The sequence below is a fragment of the Amblyomma maculatum genome, chromosome 5 (genome assembly GCF_055883805.1).
Source record: "Amblyomma maculatum isolate TAMU_Amacu chromosome 5, ASM5588380v1, whole genome shotgun sequence".
NCBI classification, from domain to species: domain Eukaryota; kingdom Metazoa; phylum Arthropoda; class Arachnida; order Ixodida; family Ixodidae; genus Amblyomma; species Amblyomma maculatum.
In genome coordinates this window covers 140,981,492-140,993,491 of record NC_139348.1, presented here as the reverse complement: position 1 = coordinate 140,993,491, position 12,000 = coordinate 140,981,492, and the positions used below count along the sequence as shown (strand labels likewise).

Below are 12,000 nucleotides of genomic sequence, written 5' to 3'. Positions count from 1 at the left end.
TTCGATCAGTTTTACAACGATGCCAGCTATGTAAAACCATCTGCGCCCCCTCTCTCCTTTCCGGTAGTTATTTTGCTGAGTGTGCGTACAGAAAAAGCAAAGAAAAAACTCATGATGAAAAGAAACCTCAGTTTTAGGCTTATATTGGTTTATACTCAGTTATCAATATGGCGGAATTGTTAAAAATTCTCTCTCGAACGGAAACGTTAAATATTATATTATCCGGCCCGATTTCTTAGGTCAATGCACCATACGAAATGCGGTATTGTGGAAGCTGCGATTTCTGTTGTTGATTGCTATTAGCAGCTTTATTTCGCGCACGCCAAGGCACAATGTAATGTAATACACAGACTCCACTGTGCAAAAGGAATTTTGATTGCCTCTTGAATTTTCTGAAGCGATCGTCAGCCAACTTATACCCTTAAAAGAACATATGTGTCCCCTTTGTACTTAAACTACTTGAAAAGAGCGCTGTTCTTTTTGATGAAGAGCAGCCGTGCACATGGCACAGTGTTGATCGCGAACGGCTGTTCAAGAACCTAATGTAAATGCAAACGTTATGTTCTGTGTTACTCTTCCAAAACAAGCATCCATAAAATTAAGCCTCAGGGGAGGAATACGCGTGTGGCAGCTTCCAGTCAGATTTGGAGGCCTAATTACCGCTGGCATAACTCTGAAGAGAAAGCATGATTAGTAAAAAAATCCTCGCAAGATACTATCCTCATTCATTTTCTATCTCGTACTAAAATAGAACTGAAAAATAAACTTGCTTTCGTACAGAGATATGCCCAAGCAGGGCATAGTCAAGGGGGGTCTGAGACCTCCACTAATATTTTAGAAGGGTCTGAGACCCCCTGCGCTTGAAAACACAGGGGCTGCATGCATACGAAGCAGACGACCATTTTTTGTTCTTGCAGTGATAATCAAAACATTTATTCTCTATCGTTTCGACAGTTTCCCAATGTGAGTCTTAATAAGAACTATCAACATGTTTCCTAAAGCTAGAGACGGAGAAAAATTATTTCTCCGCTTTGTATAAAACAATGTGCAATACAGGACACCAGTCACTTCCTCTCTTTCTATCCCATCTCTACATCCGTGCTCGAATCACTTGAGACCCCCTCTGATGGAGCCAGACTTTAAGCACTGCCCGACAGGGAACTACGCAGACCGCATTGCGAGCAGCCGCCCCTCCACATCTCCACAGCTGCAACTCGAGATCCCAGCATATCGCGTTTCTGTCGGGGAAAGCGTGTGGTCTGTGGAATTCAAAGCAATTTGTCGAACACCTTACGCCTGCAAGAACAGTGCTCGCGGAAACATCTTGGCAGGCACCTCATCAGATTTCGACCACCATTACCTTGAGAAGTGCTTCAGTCGAAGACAGCGGATTGCAACGACTGCAGAATCGCTTAAAAGCACAGATAGCGCACTGCGCACGGCTGCGCCTCTTTTTAGTCGGTACGCGAAGAAACCGCGTTCGCCGGCGCTCAACTTGGCCGCACGCGTCGTCATTAAGAAGGAGCCGGAAGGTCGCCACCGCCGCTGCAACGCAGTTTTTTTGTTCGCGCGCCAAGCACTCGTCGACAGACGACGACAGATAAAGAAGGTCGAGCCAGTAAACATGGCTGCACCCCCCTCTTCCCCACTATTCACTGCCTTGTGCAAAGCTGCTGCCGCTAATCGGCACAGAAACCCTCGCGCGCTGTTCGAACTAATAAAAGGAACATAATAGCGTACCCGAGCCCGCCAATCGCACGGCCCGATTTAACGGAACAACAAACAGCTTCACACTACTTAATGCACTTCGGACGCGACTGAGAAGTTTCCTCTGTAGCTTCGGCGACGTTTCATGGTTGAAATGAAAACAAGCACGCAGTTTCACAACTGAAGCGTAGTTTGTGAGAAGAACGCTTGCGATCCGCCCTTTAACCCATCGCCACTCGAATTCTAGCAGACGACAGCACCGTGTGGTGCCCTGCCTTCGCTCTCCGGGCCACGGAGCGATCGGCACAGCAAGACGATCGCCACAGCAAGAGAAAAAAAAAGCTCAGCCCGGAACGATATTGTGAGGGGGCGTGTGATGAGCGCATCTGTGTTGCTCGGGCCCACAGCAACGTCAGCTGCGTTTTCCCCGAGAACACTGACTGGTCTCGACCGGCGCAGCGCAAGCCTTTCAGCACGCGACTAAGTGCGAGCGGCTTTACAAACGTAGCGCTGGCTGCTGCAGTAGTAATTGGGTGCAGTAAGGTACTCACGAAGTCCTCACAGACGTATGCCTTCCGGTGCCGGCTTGACGCGCTCGGACGTCGTCGTCGTAGCGATCTCGACGGCGGTTGCAGAAGCGATGGAATTCCGACCGGTCATAGCGTCACCGCACCACGTCATGTGGGGCCCCGCGCGCTGCTCCTGCTGTTGTTACTACTACTACCACTAAGCGGCGGCGAACAACAAGTCGGGAGCAGCGACGCAACGCCGGCGAAGAAGCCGCGAGGCAGCGGCGGCAGTCGAGGCTGAACGACGACGCCTTCGAGAGGCGGCCGGTATCATGTTTTCCAAAGCGCGACGCACACAGAGAAGACACTCACACTCCTCGTTGGTGGGGTGGGCGAGCGAGATATCACCCCTGCTATCCGCCGCCACGCAGCTACGACGGCGCGCCGATCCAGGCAGGCCGCGGAATCAGCACAGCCCCGCTCGCGCACAGCACACACGCGCGCAAAAACCACCTGTAGCGGTAGCAACGACGAGAGCGCACACTCGTTCGGTGGAAACGACGCTGCCGACGACGTCGTTGCAGTAGCGTAGAACGTTTTCTCTCTTTCTCCAGCTGGTTCAGTTCTCCAGTGGGCACAGGTCGAAATTCTTATTTTCGGTTTGTTTTCCCTATATATCCCGTCAGTAAACAAAATGTAGCAAGCTTAAGAGCAACGATAAACATCACTAAACTGCTGCACCACCACCGACCATGTTGTCTGAAAACTGTAGAAACAGCGAGTGCGGGTTAAATAAATATTAAACCCGCGTGGCTCGAAAAAAAAAAAAAAAATTCACAGGCCACACGACGACGAGCACTTGCTCTAACCCATAGCTAACTGCCTGCTCGTAGCCGCCGGCAGCAGCAGTCTCAGCAAAGAAGGAACAGAAAAGAGACGCACGCACACACAGCACGTTGTCCTCCGCTGGGGAAGAAGAGTTGCTGGGCCGCGAAAACACTTTCTCTCCTTGCAAACCGGCGAGCAGCACGCTCCACGCTGCTAGCGCGGACGTCGCCAGTGGACTCCAAGAAAAGTTTTGCGCGGCGGTGCGACCAGGCGCCCCGACCGCCTCGATGAGAGTAGCACTTGGTGTGCGTGCTGGGACGACTGCTGCCGGGGGGGACCTCGGGGGAGAGAGCTCTCGCAGCGGCCGCTGGCAACAGATGCACAAAAGACAAACACCCTAACTGAGTGGGGGAAGCTGAAGAATCCGGTGGATGGGAGGAGGAAGAGAGAGAGAGGTGTTGTCGGCGAGAGTGGAGAGTCAGAACGAAGGAGCGGGCGCGCAACCAACCTCCGGACTACGATTAAAAAAGAGGCAAAAAGCCAGCCCAAACCAGCCACAGCAGCAACCGCCGCCGCTGCTTAGGCCGTACTCTCCGCCCCAGACTCCCTTCTTCCTTCCTTCCTTCCTTTCGCACGCGTGCTCGCTATACCCTCGCCCTCAGCTCGCGCTAGCCGCCTCTTCTGTCTCTCTCCTTTCTTACCTCTCCTCCTCGTATTTTCGGCGCGAATCGAGACGCGCGCGCGCGCTGCCGCGCGGTTTTTATCACGTGATAACCCACGTGGTCAGCGCTACTCGTCACGTGACGTTGCCGCCTCCTCACCACGTGGCCAACCGCCGCGTGGTTCGCAGCATGGGCGAAATAAAAGGCGAAGGTTCGGCTGCTCGACCGGAAAGCGCGCGTGCAGTGTGGCGCGAGGCATGTTTCTATTCTTTTTTCTCTCACTTGGCGCGAACTTTGGATACTTCCCGTCATCCTGTCACCATTTCTCACTCACTCTCTTCGCTTCTTGTTTTACTTCTTTTTGTTATTTTCACTACTTGCGGACAGAGAACTCTGAGCGTGTGGAATGACCGAGTACGCACTCCCACATAGCCTCGCCTTCCAATTTTAGCGCTGCGAGGGTAAAGAAGTTCGCAAGATGAAATGCGAAACAGCTGATACGACCAAGGAAAAGAACATGGCGGTGTCCTTAGTGTCCAACGCCGGTGTCGTCTGCTGCTTCGTGCGCATATTTTTATTCCTCGGCAGCTGTCCTTTGTCCCGTTAAATATTTCTTCTGCAAACGTCAGAGTCTGGACAGCGAAGAAAAAATATTACGGAGTCAAGAAGGCCTCAGATTAGTTTCCGGCTCTCATTACGTAAGACACTGGACCTCGCCGGAGGTGGCTTTAATTTACGCAGACTTCTCGCCGCAGTTGAAACTCTATACACTGGTCAAACCTAAGCCCTAGCGCGCATCTGTCTGCAGGTTATACGCGCCCACTTTATGCAGCAGAAGTCTGTGCAGCACTGTGCAACTTTATGTAGCACAACAATAAATTCGCGCGCGCGTGTGTGTGCGCGCGTTCTTAAGTAAACTTCGAATTTAATACCGTTCTAATGTAAAGCAAAAATACAAAAGGCATCTTGTTTTAGCCCCGTTAACTAATAATGTCCTTGAGTGACCTCACATTCCTATGGCTTACGCAGTTCATTTAAGATGCCGAAGATTTAGTTGATCGAAAATACTTTACATCGATGAATACACAGAAGGTCACAAACAGCAAAGGCTCTCATTGGTAATTATCAAAAATTTACTGCCAAGGAACAAAGAAGCAGCAGTTCGCGATGAAAAGTCAGTAGAAACAAAAATAAAAAAGGAACGCACCAACAATACGCGTTAAACATGCGTCAACCGTAAATGATGACAAGGTAGTACAAAATGTCGTTATTTCACGTTTAAAATGTCGATGACAAGAGTTTAATGTATAGGCGCGTACAGAGAAAAAGACTGCTCTTTTAGCCATAGTTAGCATATGCAGATTGGAGCAAGTAATTACCATTAGCATGAATCTTCTTCCATTGTTATGAATGAGATCCCATGTATAAGACTAATTTATTGGTACAATGCTCGACGGCCTTTTAAACGAACGACTAAGAGTTGACATTTCATCAAGGGGCGAATTTGCAATATCGATGATCACTAATAAATGCAAATTCACAGCTACAGCGGGTACTGAAAGTTGAGGCACAGATGTCTTGATATAATGTCATAAAAGCACTAAGAAGTCTGTTAAGTGTTTTCTTGCTATGAGCTAAGGCTGTATGCTCTGTGGATGGCTATGAACGAAAACAAATACACTGCGTTAATGTTTCTCGAAGAAAATTTTCGATGGAGGGGATAAGCAAGGTACCCGTGTGCTGTGCGATATACCAGTGCATGTTAAAGCACTTCAAGTGGTCGAAATTTCCGGAGCCTTCCACTACTGCGTCTCTTATGGCCTGAGTTGCTTTGGGACGTTAAACCCCATAAACCATATTTTATAACCCGCTTGAACGAGATCACAAGAAAAAGTAATTGCTGAATACGTAGCACTGCCTTATCAATTGAACGACGTTAATATGAATGCTAAGTTTCGTGGTTACCAAACTAAGTGACGCATCAGTGGTTAATAGGTGTCATCATTCATATAAACAAGGACTGTGAGTGAGGTAGTAGGAAAAGTCACTTATGCAAACCAGAAATTAAAGCTGTTCAAGTATGAATACCAATCAAGAATGTCTTTTTGAGTGATAAAAAGGAGAAACAACTCAGTGGCTTAGCTGTAGTTAAGCCTAGGAGATTGCGAAAGCAAGAGAGGCGAAGCGTCTCTAATGGAAGACGACGCCACCTTTGGGTTGCCTTGATGCGCGCGCCTTCGCGCGGCGGAGGGGGGCGCGCGCATCGAGGCACCCTACCACTTGTTAGTGTTCCTGTATATGCTATGCTCCCTGCGGGAGCATATACAGGAACACTACCACTTGTTAGACCACAACGCACCTAGTGGGAGAAGCACGAAACGCCCGGCGTGGCTACGAGCCAAGCTATGCTGAAGAGCCGACTTGATAGGCCATCTTCGCCTTGCTTATGACGTCACACTACCTGTTAAACTACAGCGCACCTAGTGGAAGAAGAGCGAAACGCCCAGCGTAACTACCGGGCCACGCTACGCTGAAGAGCCGACTATGTAGCCCAGCTCTCGCGCTGGTATGACGTCAGTAGTCACGAGGCGTAAAGCGTAACTACCGGACCACGCTACGCTGAAGAGCCGACTTGATAGCCCAGCTCTCGCGCTGGTATGACGCAGTAGTCACGTGGTGTAAAGCGCAACTACCGGACCATGCTACGCTAAAGGCTCGAAACCTGGCGTAGTATTGTTTGCGCAATAAAAATATGACATTTGTCTCGAAAGTTGCAGGCAGCAACCAGCTAATGCTGATCTCAGTAACGAGATTTTGCCAAATTATAAGTGGACAGTTCTCTCAGAATATCTGCATGGCCATGTTTTCCCGTGAGTGGTACACAATTAGCGCAAAAATGCTAAAATTAAGCGTCGTGTTGGAAATAACTATCCAGTTCTTGTGCTCTCTGCGCGCTGCATAAGAGGCCGGACAAGGAAATTTCACACAAAGTGCAAGAAGTGGCGTGAGTCTGCATACCGCTTGCGTGCTCCGTGCCTATGTTTTCTTTGCACCGTGCTATGAACATGAGCAGAAACTAAGTGGTGAACTCTAATACCGGCTAGACGCAGACTAACCCTAATGTGTCAAGCATACAGACGAGCAGACATTCAATTTATTTTCTTAGCAGAGCAGCGCGCAGGGTAACGAGACAGTCAAGAAAACAGCGGCACGGCTACTTTCCGCAATGCCATAAATAGCTTAAATTGACATTTAAAGCGCTGAATAAACAGTCATATGAACTTATTAGTGGTTAATCCAGCATATTACCTCATTATTATGCATAAAGATCATTAGTAATATAGGCTTAGCATCTTAGTGAGGCAATTGGCGAGATCTGTATAGCAGAATTCAACTTATGAGAACAGCCATTGCTAACTATGGGCAGTGGTACACGGCGTGTGCGTTACTCCGCTGAACAGTAGACAGAATGAGTTTTGAAAATTTGACAATAACGAACAAGCCAAAGGTATCAAAATTCGTTCCCTCTTAATATTGTCACGGTGTTGGCGACTGGGATTAGGTTAACAGAGCCGGTACAGGTAGAATTACACGGTCCAAGGTTTAGGTACGTCCTGCGAGTTCGGAGCCGATTCACTTCAACGTCGTTTTTCACTCCGAGCGCCCCCTGGCATTCCTCCCTCCTTAAGCGTAACGCACACAGTTACACGTGCACACAAGCGTACAAAAGCAACCTCCCCCCCCCCCCTTCCCCATTAAAAAAAAAGTTTGTAGATGTAGTTTGTCAGTCACCGTGCAAAGTACGGCTTTAATCGCAAGACATGAACTGTCTCTGGACGAGGTAGCCGACGGCCTGTGTGCTCTGATACATCCGGGAGCACCTCGTAATTGACGTTACTGATGCGTCGCACGATTTTATACGGTCCGAAGTAGCGGCAAATTAGCATGTCTGAAAGGCCGCGGCGTCGAACAGGAGTCCACACCCACACCTGGTCCCCGGTGTTGTAGGAAGCTTGTCTGTGGCGGAGGTTGTACCGGCGTGAATCCCTGTCCTGTAGCTGCGGTGATGTGGACGCGTGCTAGTTGGCGTGCTTGCTCAGCATCTTGGGAAAACTGCTCGGCGTTAGAACAAAGTTCAGTATCTGTTTGGTAAAGGAGCATTGCGTCCAGCATCGTCCAAACCTCCCTGCCGTAAACGAGGCGAAACGGCGTGAAACGTGTAGTCTCTTGGACTGCCGTATTGTATGCGAACGTCACATATGGTACCAGCCCAAGTCTTGTGCTGGGCGTCGACGTACATCGCCAGCATATCCGCGATGGTCTTATTAAGTCTTTCCGTCAGCCCATTGGTCTGCGGATGGTAAGCAAGCTTTTCGATGCGCCGTACCGCTGAGATAAAAGACTTCGGCCATCTTTTCTGAAGTAAAGGCAGTCCCTCTATCAGTAATAATACAGGTTGGAGCACCGTGCCGTAGTATGATCTGGTGTACAAAGAAATGGGCAACTTCAGACGCTGTACCACTAGGTAACGCTTTGGTCTCGGCATAGCGAGTCAGATAGTCTGTGGCGATGATTATCCAACGGTTGCCACCAGAGGACCGAGGGAAAGGACCGAGAAGATCCATGCCGACTTGATCAAATGGTGCTCGTGGTGGTATTATGGGCATGAGGAGGCCCGCAGGCTTTGATTGCGGAACCTTCCGACGCTGACATTGCCGACAGCTCTTGACATAGCGCTTAACAACAGTGGCAAGGTTGGACCAGTAGAATGTCTGTCGTATCCTAGCAAGTGTGCGAGAATAGCCCAAGTGGCCAGATGTTGGTTCATCGTGGTACGCGGAAAGGATTTCCTCTCTCAGAGCTGCAGGTACCAATATTCTCTAACAGTTAGTTTTTTGTTTGAGTAGACAGAAAAGCCCTAACAATGGATTACTTTCTGTCGCGTAGGGATTGTGTGTGTCAGTCACTGCAGTCTTAATTTGTACCATGTAGCGCTGTAACCACCCTCGTCTTGCGCCTTCCTTCACCCTCGCGACAACTCACTCCTTCCACGGCAACCACATTCCAAGTTGTTGCCATGCCAGCACTCTCCGGTTGCGCGTTCCGCCGCTCTCGACATAGCCTTCCAAGAAACTAGGTTATAGTTACGAACTGTAACCCAAGCCACCCGCCACGTCCCATGTTCTGCCTCTTTTCCTTTTCGCACTTTCCTATCCCTCCTCCACTCTGCACTAGGAGAGTAGGATTTTGCTTTTTCTATTTTGTCATTTGTCCATCGTCCCAAGCGACAATTAAACTAATGCACTAAGGAATTAAAGTATTGCGGCCGACGTTTTAGACTTCGTGCCAGAAGACAAGGTTGCAGCAAAATGCGGAAGACAGCACTGTCATGGGCAAATATATATGCGCGGCCCGTTTGTACGTGAAAATAAGGAATGTCTTTGTTAGTGTTCCTTCTCAAGTGCCCACTGGGGCCTTCAGATACTATTCTCGGTTCGGGTATACAATCACACACGGCAGAGCATACGGCTGCGCCGCGCGCCCTTCACATGCCGTACGAGCGACACGTCAATTAGGAGCTGCACGAACCGGCCCCGCCACGGTTGTGGTCAACAAAGGCCACGCCTATGTTTGGCTGCATGACCCATTAATCGTTGCCCCTTGGCGTCACAAACGATTGGTGAGGGGGTATGTGGCTCCTATCAATACCTTTACTTGTGACCTGCCTGCTTGCGGTAAACACGGTGTCTGATGTCTACCTGTCGGTGCCATCCATAAAGGAGGATTAATGTTTGGCAAATAACGGCCCCAACCTTGGAGGCGTTGAATATAGTACAAAAGTTTGATGCTATGATTGCAACCCCAATACATGAGTAATCATGTATGACAAACTAGGTAAACTTTTTTATAAAGAACTAGCTCTGAAGTGACGGTTCTACGATGCGGGTTTCCGTACCTTTCCAGTTCTCGCTAGTTACTAAATAAATAGTTCTGTGTCTCTGCGCAAGCCCAAGCGCAAATACCCAGGAATCGCTTTTCATTGCGTTTGCAGGTTAAGTGTTTAATAACTAAAGCAAGTATAATGGGTGATTTCTTACACGCAGGCATGTGGGCTGCAACGGTACTAGCTTTTAACTACATTAAATGGGTGTGGTTAGGTGCTTGATGCTGGGTAAGTTCCCTGAACAAGTTCTAAGTCTACAATTTCGTCAGTGGGATTCTGTCTGTCTGTCAGCCGTACGTTGGTCTGTCCTGTTCAGCTTTCTGTCGTTCTGCCTGAATTTGCGTCCATCATTCTGTCTGTATCTGTACCCGTCAGTATGTCCGTATGGCTGTCCGCATTGCGAAAAAAAAAAAAAAAGATAATAAACCTTTACTTGTTAACCTAAAGACAGCATGTTTTGGCTAATGAACATTACCATACTGTTTATAGTCGTTCCTTACTGCCCCGCCCGTCCCTCTTCGGTTATGGCTTGTTTATATGCCGTTATGCAGCGGCAGTGTAATGTGCTGTCAGAAGAAACATATTTGCTTGACCTTTGCGTTACGCAGAAGGCGCGTAATGTTCCTGCAAGGCCTTCTGTTCCAGTGCTGCCCCCTGCTGCTTATATTCTGTTCGTCCTTATTTTATTTTTTTTTTGGTCCCCTAATATGAAAGGTCGCTCAGCAAAATGAGGGCGTAGCCCCCTATAACGTTACGTGCTACGGGTGACCCCTTTTGTAACTTTTTTTTTTGACCGCCTGGCTCATGTTCCAACGAAAACACGTACGGGTAATAGATGCAAATGAATGCTGTGCATAACGCCCGTAGACAATAAGCAAGCTTAGTGTAGAAAAAGAATAAGTCAACCAATACATGTTGGCGGTTACTCCGAAAACAGGTACTTTCAGTTAATGCGCAGTCGCTGGCCTTGCTGTGAGCCCTGGACAAATGAGGGCGGGGAGAAGGGGGAAGGGGAGGGGGACCCTGCTTTGCTGGCAAGGAGTTGCAACAATGTGTTATTTTGAAAAAGCACGCGATCGGTGCCCGCTGCTTAGACTATAGATAGGCACGTTTAATCAGTGCGACATATCAACTCGCTACATTTCTATTTGGTAATTGCCCTTCCGTGATTAATGGCGCGCCAAGTAGTCGAAGGCGGATAGGTCTTGTGCTGCTTCCAACTGTGGTCCTGTATCGAAATTTTCATAATGGCCGAGTTTGTTCTTTCTTATAGTTTTTCTCTTTTGTTTTTCCACCTGAACGCGGCCTTGGATCTTTGTAGATTGTTTGGTTCGGGACGTTTAAACGTACCAGGGTGAAGCTACAAGGCTTGCAATTGTGGAGGGCTGCGTAATAATTAGACCCCTTGGGAGGCAAGGACTATATAATCGGCGCTGACAACGCAGAATGTACGGGCGTTTTACTGCGAAAGCAATACTATGCAAGGTGTAACAGCTCGTCGCTGTGTGCCGTGTCCGTGTACGTGAATGTGTCCAAGTACGTGTCCGTGTCCGTGGTCCCCGAGCCGGCGCTGCAACGGGCAGGAGCTGCCAACTCGAGTCGCTCCTTTCATATGGGAGGGTGATATCACAATCAGCCTGCCACAACCATTTGCATTCTCGTTACCCCTACGACAACGGTTCAGCTAGGGTTGAGCCGCAGCCGAGCCGAATACGGCTTTATAGCCGAATACAGGTATAGGTATAGGCCTCATTGGCCTATAGGGGTAACGTGAATGACAGGGTCCTGGCAGGCTGATTCTAACATAACCGTCCTATGTGAAACGAGAGACCCAAGTTGGCAGCTCCTGCCAGGGGATCACGGGCATGGAATGTAAAGAAGACTAGTCGTTAATTTGTGTGCCATGCCTTTACTCATAGCTAAACATCTCAAGCTACACCATGGGATACACTACATGCTGAACCATAAGCGCAGCCATGGAGGTATTGCAAGGCAACAGCCTGCGGCATTACTAAACTTTCTAGGTTAGTACACGGTTCGTCGGCGTCCACGCGTTCCACGCACTCTTTCTCCCTGAAAGCTAATGGACTGCGACCAGCACGAGGCTAGCTTGTCAGAGGAAGTGTTTTATGCACTACGTTTTTCTCGTTTGTTTCTCCGAGGGGGCAGTGAATCTATTTTAGTTCCCCGCACCTTGGAGGGGGCCTCCCTCTCATCCTGTGGCGAGCTCTGTTTTCGTGCCTGTTACCCTAACTTACCCATCGGTTATGAGATCGATATCAGCTGTCGCATTTCTTGCTCTTTACTTCTGCTGTCATACCAACCAGTAGCTATGGCGACCGGACTGTCG

The 12,000-nt window shown here is 49.0% G+C and overlaps 1 protein-coding gene across 1 annotated transcript in view; it reads right to left on the bottom strand.

The window, feature by feature from the left end:
- The window catches only part of LOC146189763 (receptor-type guanylate cyclase Gyc76C-like), a 266,102-nt gene extending 262,497 nt beyond the window's left edge, over positions 1–3,605 (bottom strand). Inside the window, exon 1 of the mRNA XM_084604526.1 lies at positions 2,259–3,605. The gene's annotated coding sequence lies outside the window, so the exon portion shown is untranslated. The remainder of the gene's footprint in view (positions 1–2,258) is intronic.
- Positions 3,606–12,000: the final 8,395 nt, after the last annotated feature.